Source organism: Pseudorasbora parva, chromosome 2, assembly GCF_024679245.1.
Source record: "Pseudorasbora parva isolate DD20220531a chromosome 2, ASM2467924v1, whole genome shotgun sequence".
NCBI classification, from domain to species: Eukaryota; Metazoa; Chordata; class Actinopteri; order Cypriniformes; family Gobionidae; genus Pseudorasbora; species Pseudorasbora parva.
In genome coordinates this window covers 5,859,962-5,869,800 of record NC_090173.1, presented here as the reverse complement: position 1 = coordinate 5,869,800, position 9,839 = coordinate 5,859,962, and positions in this window count along the sequence as shown.

The following is a 9,839-nucleotide window of genomic DNA, read 5'->3' as shown; positions in this document are numbered from 1 at the left end:
GGGTTTTGGTTTAACTGTATCAATGTTGGGGGCTTGGTCGTTAAACCTGTCTTATGCTGTCTTAAACAACAGGTTTAGGTCAACGTGCAAAGGACGTTGCAGTGGGCTTTTGGTCTTATCCAAACGGTCGTTTGAATTCTGCATTTCTGCTCTGCTTTACATCATCGGAACTTTTATACTGATTTCTTGGGACATTCGGGGAGCGAGTGCGCGATTCACTGCTGGATTAAATCGGCGTATCCGCTCGTCTGTTGCAGTTTGAGGGGTTCGCTGCACCATAGCGTTTCATTCTTTTTTTTACATGTGCATGTCTGTAGCAATTTCAGTGGTACAGGATCAGCTGACCCGCCGTTCTGGGCCTGTGACGTGGTGCTTCGACTTTTAGTGAAACTCAACACTCGTGAGTAACAAAAGTCACTCAAAGCCATGAATGGCTTGCAATAAACAGTCAGCCATTTAACTGTCACCAGTCGTTTTGGTGTTTGCTTTTGTGTTTACTTTGGTTGCAATTAAATGATATTGCTTTATATGTTTATTTTGATGTTTGTTGTTTATATGCATATCTGTTTATTAATCTGATTTTCAAGTGGTTTATTGTGGGTGTGTGTGGTTCAAATTATCTTTTCTGTAATTTGTGTTTTGTTTCCAGTCCACCAATATGTGTGGTTGTTGGATGCGGCACCTCCGATGGGTTGGACTGGTTTTTGTGAATTTAGTTATTTTCTTGTGAATTTAGTTTTCTATCATTTGTATGATTTATGATTGTTTTTTTTTCTAAATTGTCCTGTTTTTTTTTTTATTTTCATTTTTCCCTTCAGAATTGAGGCAGCTAGCTGCAGATGACCAGCATCTTCCTGTGTTGTGGTGGTGGTGGGTTTCCTTCCTGAGTGCCGTGTTCACAGTGAGGTGTGCTGTGGTGTGAGTGTGCACGTATGGTGTTCATCCTGCTTGGGAGTGTCCGCTTCTGAAGTGGGTTTTTTTTTTTTTTTTTTTTTTTTTTTTGATTAGTTTGTGTGTTGAAATCGTTTAATGGGTTTTAAATAAAGTTATCTTTTTGTACTCAACCCATGTCTGATACCTGACTCAGCCGTAACGAACCTGTGAGCTTTGCTTCATTATTAAGGATTGTTCCCCGGGAATGAGATCACTCGGGGTGGCGTAGTTGGTGTTTATGTAAATCTTTATTTCGGGGTCTATTTATATCCAGGTCTGACGTCCTGTAGAAAGGTATTGAACCCCTCTGCGAACATTCATTTATAACTGCCACACATGTACAGATTATTCGGTTTTAAGTGAAGTTAACTAAAAAGTGTTAAAAACAGTGTTGTTTTTAAACACAGCTCTAGTTGAGAAGCTATTATTAAAGAAATATTCCTCTACACAAAAGCGGGTTTGGAGGATGAGGAGAGAGAATCAACAATCCAGGCTCAGTTTGGTGTTTAAACAGCATGGACACACCGGCAGTAAAGGCCATAGCAAACTCCTCCGGTGGTCTTAACATGCAGGAAAAATGTGTAATGGACACTTTTTTGTGTCTTTCCCTTCAAATAAAGTTGCTTGAATAAAGTCACATTATTACTAAACTCTTATTCTTTAAATAAATAAATAACACACAAGTATATTGGATGAAGCCCATGTGTACTCAAACAGGACGAATGGCTGAGAAGCACACTAAATAGTGAAGGTGAAATGTGTAACGAGAACTCTAACAAAACGTCAGAACTACTTTCACTTTTAAATGATGTGCCGCTGTTTGTGTCCTGAAGGAGGCGCTGTGACTCCAGAAATGATGAAACTCCGCGCGATGAACCGTTTTAACCCAATGACGTTAATTCATTACATTTTATATATAGCGCTTTTTCTAGGCACTCAAAGCGCTTTACATAGAAGGGGGGAATCTCCTCAACCACCACCAATGTGCAGCATCCACTTGGATGATGCGACGGCAGCCATATTGCGCCAGAACGCTCACCACACACCAGCTGATTGGTGGAGAGGAGACCGAGTGATGAAGCCAATCAGGATATGGGGAAGATTAGGAGGCCATGATGGACAGAGGCCAGTGGGCAAATTTGGCCAGGATGCCGGGGTTACACCCCTACTCTTTATCGAAGGACATCCTGGGATTTTTAACGACCACAGAGAGTCAGGACCTCGGTTTAACGTCTTATCCGAAGGACGGTGCTCTTTGACAGTATAGTGTCCCCATCACTATACTGGGGTGTTAGGACCCACACAGACCACAGGGTGAGCACCCCCTGATTGATCAGGTGTAAACAGTATTTTGTTAACATTTAATAGAAATATACCTAAACCTTTGTGAATGTATTTGTCTGTCTGTAGTAGACCATCCATTAACGAATGAAGTAAAGCGGGACTTTCCTGTCAGGTGAAACCGATGACCCAAGAACAAAGGCAGGTTCAATGACAAATGTTAATGAAGACAGAAACAAAGGCAGTCAGCCGTGCAGAGGACGCTGATCCGGAACAATGGAAGCCCCACCCCCCCCATCAAATATTAATGCATCCTTCCTAGAAAGTTCTGATACATTTTAGTTAGATGTTCATTCAACATTTTTAAACGTTAGATTCAGAGGAACGTTCACAAAATGTTTGCAAAATGATTAAATTAAATGTCCCTTAAAAATGGTTTTAAAAGTTTAAGTCATTATCTTAGTTAACTGTATCCAAGACTAATCCTACTGTTAACTCTTTTACGAATGCAAATAAAGCCTACGGTACATTATAGTATATTATTTTATGTAGCCTATTGTTAGACATAGTTAACCCATAACAATTACATAACAGGGAATTACTCTACAAGACCAATTTAAATTGTATTCACACGCACCCTTTTAATATATTTAGTTGTACACCGAATGAGCATTTTGTCATCCATAGACCGTAAAAATATGGACAGTGTCTGAAGAAAAGTGAAGTCGCCAAAGTCAAAATATGCCGCTGATATCTTGCACTGATTTGGGACCGAGTCTGCGCAGTAGAGAGCAGGAAGTAGAGCGGCGATATCAAAAGCCTGCCAGTAATATGTTAATCAACTCTTCAGTATACTGCTTTTCAGCTACAAACGGAGAATACATGGCTTTCACTTAAATGTGTATCACAAATGAAATCCTTTATCAGGATTGTCCTCTTTTGATGGTTGTTCATGTTTTGCTCAAACTCGGCCCTGGACTAACCCAGCCCATGCAGCACACGAGTTCTCTGGGAATGTTTCTGCTGGTGTTAGGGCCTTAAAATTAAAAAAATAAAACTAGGACAGAGGCAAACTAATATGGATATTACTGAATTTACTGCAAATGCAGTTAACACTTGACAGTAAAGCACTGATTTTAAGCTACACACAGTGAAATTTAACACCGCTCAGTGTTCATATGGCAGCAGGGTGCTAAAGTAACACTGAAGCAGAATAACTGAAGGAAAGAGAAACACAAGAGCTACAAGCCTTAGATCAAATCAGCGGAAGATAAAAGAAGACATTAAATCTCTGAAGATCTCACCAGAGGTGGATTAAACAACTCCACACACAGCATTACCAGCTTCACACATTACTAACCAGTTTGAATAACAGAGGTTTAGATGTTGATGTTTTATTGAAAAATAATAGGTTTCTGAAGTCACCATTATGGTGATCAGTATTTGCTTTAGTTGGGCAGTTTGACGTGTAAGGTTTTTTTTTTTGTGTGTGTGTGTGTTTGTGTGTGTGTGTGTGTGTGTGTGTGTGTGTGTGTGTGTGTGTGTTTGTGTGTGTGTGTGTGTGTACTGTGTAATAGTGTTTATCAAAACATAATTTGTTGTAACGGAAGCCAAAAAAAAAACAAAAAAAAAACACTGATGATGATCAGATGATATTTTTAAAAGTAGAATGAATCACTGGCCTCATCTCTGATCTAATTTTACTTCTAATCTAATTACTTTCACTAATGACAATGCCACATATCAGAAATTCAGAATATAGATTTTAAATGCATTGTCAGGGAAATCTTTAGGATCAGGATATGAATCTCAACAATGGTCACATGCTTCATGCAGCAATGCATGCTGGGAGCCCCACCATGGTATGAAACTTGTGACTCCCCTCATGCATTGCGGCATTAAGTATGTCACCATTGTTGGTAAATGGACTGCATTTATATAGCGCCTTTATCCAAAGCGCTTTACATTTTTGCCTCACATTCACCCATTCATACACCGACGGCGATGTCAGCCATGCAAGGCGCCATCCAGCTCATCGGGAGCATGCTGGGGTTAGGTGTCTTGCTCATGGACACTTCGACACTTGGTCAGGTGGAACCGGGGATCGAACCACCAACCTTTCGGTTTGTAGACAATCTACATGAACCACTGAGCCACTGCCGCCCCATTGTTTGCCAAAACACCATATTTCTTCACTGTTAATAGTTTCATGGTAAATTACTATAAATGTGGTGGTGCTGGATTGACAAGCTAGGCAGTCAGTGGCAAAAAATAAATAAAATAAATAATAATTAATGAATAACCATGTACTGGAAAAAATACCTGGTATGCCCGAATACAATTCCAGCCCTGATGTTGGGTTAATTTAAAATATTAGCGATATATAGTTGCTGTAAATAATGTAAGCTCTTTAAATGGTGATCTATCTACATATTTACGCCCTGGTGTGATCCAGCAGGTGGCGTGTGATATGTGTGTGTGTGTGTGTGTGTGTGTGTGTCGCATGCGCACAGCTTTCTTTTTTGCTCAACCACAACCTGAAGGGAAACGTCTTTTTCTTTGTGTTTGTTTTGAGATGTGTTGAAGTGTTTCTTATAGAAGTATTTTAAGAACTCATCTGATGAAATCACAGCGCAAGTTTTTGGATCTGTATGTTTATTTGATTCTCTGAACGCGATCATCTTACCGGTTTGATCTAAACATTAAAGTGTACCGTTAAACCGGAGCAGCTGATTGACGGACCGAGACACTGAAAACAGAAACGCGGATCCTGAACGGGTTTGAAGTTGTGGAGTTATGGAGTTGTTTGTAGGTCTACATGTATAAAAGAGACGGTGTTTTTGTAGCAGTTTGAAAGGAAACAAACTGCAGTGGACCCGAAACAGATGAACAGAGACATGACTAATCCCGTGTTTGTCTCTATTCCTGTGTGAAGAAGAAGAAGAAGAAGAAGAAGAAGAAGAAGACTTGCGAGCGCGTCCTCGATGCGGTGACTGAAGTGAAGAAGTGTTGTCCCGGTCATGTGTGCAGTGAGAGCTCTTCAGGACTGGTGTCGAGATGTTTGTGAAGGTTACTCTGATGTTCAGAGCACAGTGACATCGATCCTGGCAGCAGTCAAAGAACAGAAGCTAGACCGGGCCGTCACTGTGAAACAGTTCCAGAAACTGTTAGGTCTCATGGCAGCAGCGTCCAATGTAATACCTTTTGGCCTACTGAACATGAGGCCGCTACAGTGGTGGCTCAAAACAAAAGGATTCTCCCCGAGGGGAAATCCGCTCTGCACGATCAATGTCACGCGGCGATGCTTACGTGCTCTGGTCATGTGGAAAAACCCGGGGTTTCTGTCCCAGGGTCCCGTGTTGGGGGCTCATGTTCGTCGCGTAACGCTAACGCTAACGACAGACGCCTCTCTCACGGGCTGGGGTGCGACCATGAGTGGCCGTTCATCCCAGGGTCTATGGCAGGAACATCCGCGCCACTGGCACATAAATCGGCTAGAGATGCTTGCAGTGTTTCTTGCATTGAAACAGTTTCTGCCCGACCTCAGGGGCCATCATGTGTTAGTCAGGAAACACAACACATCGGTGGTCGCCTATATGAATCACCAGGGGGGTCTGAGGTCCCGTCCGCTGGACAAATTGGCACGTCGGATCCTCCTGTGGGCCCTGGGGAAATTGCTGTCCATCAGAGCGGTATATATCCCAGGGGTCCTAAATCAGGAAGTGGACATCCTGTCGAGGCAGGGGCCGAGACCCGGGGAGTGGAGACTCCACCCCGAGGTGGTGGAGCTCCTATGGAAGAAATATGGGAAAGCAGAGATAGATCTATTCGCTTCGGCAGAGAATTCTCACTGTCCTCAGTGGTTCTCTCTGTCCCATCCAGCCCTGCTGGGGTTGGATGCCATGGTACAGGAGTGGCCGAGGCTGCCCCTGTACGCCTTCCCCCCGATTGTCTTGCTTCCACGAGTTCTGGAGAGGGTACGCTGGGACGGGGCCCAGGTACTTCTAGTGGCTCCGTACTGGCCGACCAGGATATGGTTTTCGGACCTAATATCTCTCCTGGAAGGCTCTCCGATGGAGATTCCGACCAGGAGGGATCTACTCTCTCAGGCGGGCGGGAGATTCCTGCACCCACGCCCAGAGTTGTGGAAACTGTGGGCCTAGCCTCTGAGGGGGCCAGACTCATAGAGGAGGGTCTCTTGGCCGAGGTCGTTGAGACCATCCTTCACTCCAGAGCTCCGTCCACGAGGAAGCTGTACGCTTTGAAATGGAAACTTTTCTCAGAATGGTGCAGAGAACACCAGTGGGATCCAGTTAACTGCCCGGTTGGTACAGTGCTGGAGTTCCTGCAGGAGAGGTTCTCGGCAGGGTTGACCCCCTCCACAATAAAGGTGTACGTGGCAGCCTTGGGTGCCTTCCACGTCCCTTTGGGTGGAGTGTCTTTGGGAAGACACCCTCTTGTTACACATTTCCTCCGTGGTACCCTAAGGTTGAGGCCGGTTATGCACTCGAGGGTCCCGGCATTGGACTTGGCCATTGTTTTGCGGGGCTTATCTGAGCCTCCGTTTGAACCCTTAGAGGAGGTGTCAGAGAAGTTCCTCACCCTAAAAACCATCTTTCTTTTGGCCATTTCATCTCTCAAAAGAATAGGAGATATTCAGTCCCTGTCGGTAGGGCCCTCATGCCTAGAGTTTGCGCCTGGTATGGTAAACGCTTTTCTGCATCCTAGACCAGGCTACATCCCCAAGGTTCCTACGAGCCCACGGGGCCCCATTACTCTACAAGCCTTCTGTCCTCCTCCTTTCATGACGTCAGACCAGGAAAGTTTGAATCTGCTGTGCCCTGTTAGGGCGTTAGATACAGTATTGTTCAAAATAATAGCAGTACAATGTGACTAACCAGAATAATCAAGGTTTTTCATATATTTTTTTTTTGCTACGTGGCAAACAAGTTACCAGTAGGTTCAGTAGATTCTCAGAAAACAAATGAGACCCAGCATTCATGATATGCACGCTCTTAAGGCTGTGCAATTGGGCAATTAGTTGAATTAGTTGAAAGGGGTGTGTTAAAAAAAAAATAGCAGTGTGGCATTCAATCACTTAGGTCATCAATTTTGTGAAGAAACAGGTGTGAATCAGGTGGCCCCTATTTAAGGATGAAGCCAACACTTGTTGAACATGCATTTGAAAGCTGAGGAAAACGGGTCGTTCAAGACATTGTTCAGAAGAACAGCGTACATTGATTAAAAAGTTGATTAGAGAGGGGAAAACCTATAAAGAGGTGCAAAAAATGATAGGCTGTTCAGCTAAAATGATCTCCAATGCCTTAAAATGGAGAGCAAAACCAGAGAGACGTGGAAGAAAACGGAAGACAACCATCAAAATGGATAGAAGAATAACCAGAATGGCAAAGGCTCAGCCAATGATCACCTCCAGGATGATCAAAGACAGTCTGGAGTTACCTGTAAGTACTGTGACAGTTAGAAGACGTCTGTGTGAAGCTAATCTATTTTCAAGAATCCCCTGCAAAGTCCCTCTGTTAAAAAAAAGGCATGTGCAGAAGAGGTTACAATTTGCCAAATAACACATCAACTGGCCTAAAGAGAAATGCAGGAACATTTTGTGGACTGATGAGAGTAAAATTGTTCTTTTTGGGTCCAAGGGCCACAGGCAGTTTGTGAGACGACCCCCAAACTCTGAATTCAAGCCACAGTACACAGTGAAGACAGTGAAGCATGGAGGTGCAAGCATCATGATATGGGCATGTTTCTCCTACTATGGTGTTGGGCCTATTTATCGCATACCAGGGATCATGGATCAGTTTGCATATGTTAAAATTCTTGAAGAGGTCATGTTGCCCTATGCTGAAGAGGACATGCCCTTGAAATGGTTGTTTCAACAAGACAATGACCCAAAACACACTAGTAAACGGGCAAAGTCTTGGTTCCAAACCAACAAAATGAATGTTATGGAGTGGCCAGCCCAATCTCCAGACCTTAATCCAATTGAGAACTTGTGGGGTGATATCAAAAATGCTGTTTCTGAAGCAAAACCAAGAAATGTGAATGAATTGTGGAATGTTGTTAAAGAATCATGGAGTGGAATAACAGCTGAGAGGTGCCACAAGTTGGTTGACTCCATGCCACACAGATGTCACGCAGTTTTAAAAAACTGTGGTCATACAACTAAATATTAGTTTAGTGATTCACAGGATTGCTAAATCCCAGAAAAAAAAATGTTTGTACAAAATAGTTTTGAGTTTGTACAGTCAAAGGTAGACACTGCTATTTTTTTGAACACACCCCTTTCAACTAATTACCCAATTGCACAGCCTTAAGAGCGTGCATATCATGAATGCTGGGTCTTGTTTGTTTTCTGACAATCTACTGAACCTACTGGTAACTTGTTTGCCACGTAGCAATAAAAAATATACTAAAAACCTTGATTATTCTGGTTAGTCACATTGTACTGCTATTATTTTGAACAATACTGTACATATGTCCACAGAGCTGCCCTGTGGAGAAAGACCGATCAGTTGTTCGTCTGTTTCGGAGCCCAGAAAAAAGGGGCTCCAGTATCTAAGTGTGGCATTCCGACGGGAGGGGTTACAGATTTATTTCAGCGACTACGCCACCCTGGAAATTTGCCAGGGACGATACCAAGTAAATTCTCTTTGGTTAAGACACCACAGGTTCGTTATCTATATGGGTGAAGAGACGCAGGTCGCATGTATGAAGAATTACTACTTTATTGTATCAATCTTGAATAAAAAACAACTTCAGAGCAGGAGTCGCCAATCTGCATCCGACACATACACACACAGTACAAAATGACCAGAAGCGGAGGTATATGGAGGGTTGGGCCCACTGTCCAATTTAGAACGTTCCCGTGATACAATACACGCCCATACCACACGTGAAGATTGGACACAAGAAAACACACAGCACTAAGTGTGAACACCACACCACGGCAGCAGGACGTCACCCTCCAGAAACTCTCAGCTCCTGTAACAAAACAAAAACACAAAGAAAGAATCTGAACAGACACCAAAAATAACAATACAAAATGAAACATTAACAATTGAAAATATCCCTAAATTAAATTAAAGACAAATTCACACTTAACATTCACTCGGACCTCTGGCAGTCCAGTTACAATGTCAGAGTGAGGTGCCCTGGGGGCGGAGCTTGAAATGACGCACCCTCAGGTAGGACCCAGGGTTTTAAATAGACAGGTCTCAAATGCTGATAGGCCATCACTAAATACAGGGGAGGGAACTTACTCACCCTGCTACATAAGCAGAGAATGAGCAAGAGTTGGTCGAGGCCATCTCACTTGCTTATGAGGCGGTCGGGCAGCCGTCTCCACTGGCTGTCCGGGCGCACTCTACCAGGGGTATGGCTGCTTCTAAAGCACATTTGTCGGGGGCTTCCCTCCAAGACATATATAATGCGGCTGGCTGGTCGTCGCCGCTGACCTTCGTCAGATTCTAAGAGTTAGATTTGGCATCTACAGTTGGGGCACAGGTACTCTCGTAATCGTGTGCGCTTCGGCTTCACACATACGAGGCACTTGGTCCCATGGCGATGTGGGTATAAGCGTTCTCACAGCGTTTCGACGCAGCTCG